The sequence below is a fragment of the Galeopterus variegatus genome, unplaced genomic scaffold (assembly GCF_000696425.1).
Source record: "Galeopterus variegatus unplaced genomic scaffold, G_variegatus-3.0.2 Scaffold928, whole genome shotgun sequence".
NCBI lineage: Eukaryota > Metazoa > Chordata > Mammalia > Dermoptera > Cynocephalidae > Galeopterus > Galeopterus variegatus.
The window spans coordinates 60,667-62,330 of NW_007727039.1; positions in this window are offsets into that span (position 1 = coordinate 60,667).

A 1,664-nucleotide genomic window follows, 5' to 3' on the forward strand; every position below is an offset into this window, starting at 1 on the left:
TTAAAACCCACTTTATTCATTTAATAAGCTTTAATCAACAATACAAAGAATTGCATTCCACAATGCTGGAGAGACTCACAGGTGTAATCTCAGAGCTACCATTGTTATCATTCAAGGAATCATGAAAAATGGAAGCCGTTTCTAAAGTTCAAAGATAGGAAAATGTTATTCCGAGTTTTATACGGTAGAAAAGGTGGATATTGAAAATAACAAACAGATAAACTTGATGCCAATTTATTACCAAATTAACAATTGTCTGCTTCTTGGGCATTTAGAAAAGGTGGTAGTAATTATGAAGAACCATCAGTAAGATCCCCAAGTGATTCTAGAATTAACTTGAAAGAATATGAGTATTATTATTAATGAATATTAATGAAACCATGAAGGCAAATTAAACTTATGAGATGTTTGAAAACATTTTCATCAATAATAGCAAAATTCATATTTCAAATATTTCAAAATTAAAGTCAATCCATGAAAAACTATCATTTAATATATGATTTTAAAATACTATAAAAAATGGAAGAAGAAAACATCATATCCAATATGAAGTTAAAATACAGTATGAAGGGAAAAAAACATGTTCCAGTAAATTCAAAGAACCTTAAGTGTTCTAATTTAATCAAATAAATCTGGAAGACATAGATTAAACACTTATACCATTAAAAAGAGATGGTCCCTTTAGAGGGTTTAAAGCAATCAAATATATTTTTATATAATATTTACTAAGCAACGACCTCGTGGCAGGCACCTTCCTAGGTACAGGGGAGTCAGAGGTAAACAGGACAGCCAAGGTTCCTGCTGTCAAAGAGCTTATGTATTAGGGAGAGGAGACAGGCAGTAAGCAGGCAAACAGTTATGGGAAAAAAATAATTTTGAAGAATGAAAATGTGGTAGAGAAGTCATTAAAAACGTACATAAGATGGAAAAGAAATATAACTGAATAAGAAAATATTTGCAACAAAAATGATAGAAAAGAACAATCCCTTAATGTTTTTAGAATGCATACCTATATTTTTAGAAACTACCCATAGGGTTCTACTAGCTAAATGATCAAGTCTCTGACGAAATTTACACAAGAGAAAATACAAATAGGAAACAAATGTCTGGGAAAATGTTCAAACTAACTTGTAATCAAGAAATGCAAATTTAAGCAACTTTTTAACATCTGCTAAGATTTAAAAAACAAAAAGTTTGAAAAAATAAAAAGCAGACTTACAGGAAGAATGACAACATAAACACAGTCTCCTCTCCCCTCCAGGAAAATGACTGAAATTACCCAAGAGGAGGGAGCTGGGGTGGGGTTAGAAGCACCAGCAGTGACCCAGGGAATGATGCCAACCACATATGAACCACGAAGTGGGCAATTTCTGCCAGTTTCAGTATCAACTGTGAAAAGAAATAACTACCTTTCCTCAATGGCAGTTGTGGGAAGGAAGAGAGGGAAATTATGGCAAAGCTCATGAGCAGGTCAAGAGCACATGGAAAGTGTCCACACTTGGAGTCCATTTCCCTATAGCTGGGAACAACCAAAGCCCCTTTGGCAAGAAAAGGAAGAGAAAGCATCGGGCCACTCCTAGCCATTTTTCTCCTATTTGACAACTTGATAGTGGCATTAGTTGGTTGAATATGGGCATAAGGGCTTGGGCGGGGGTCGGGGGGGG